Raw genomic sequence first — 291 nt, 5'->3', positions numbered from 1 at the left:
TAAAACCTAATAAGTGCTTTCAAATTCTTATGTATACTAAGAAAAACACTTTTTCAAAATATTGGCAAAGAAAATGAAGATATTTAAATCATCACAAAATATAATTTCTAGGGATCACATATTTTTGTGCTTAGATCACTATTTCTTTGGAACAGACCTTAATCATTTGAATCCTGTCTTGTCTTGAATAATAATGTTCCACATAGCCTCAGATATTTGAAAAGTTGTTGACAATGGATGACTTATAGCCTTACCCTTTTTCTTTTCTTTTCTTTCTTTTCTTCCTTCCTT

Source organism: Mus caroli, chromosome 16, assembly GCF_900094665.2.
Source record: "Mus caroli chromosome 16, CAROLI_EIJ_v1.1, whole genome shotgun sequence".
Taxonomy (NCBI): Eukaryota; Metazoa; Chordata; class Mammalia; order Rodentia; family Muridae; genus Mus; species Mus caroli.
Note: the sequence above shows the minus strand (reverse complement) of the source record.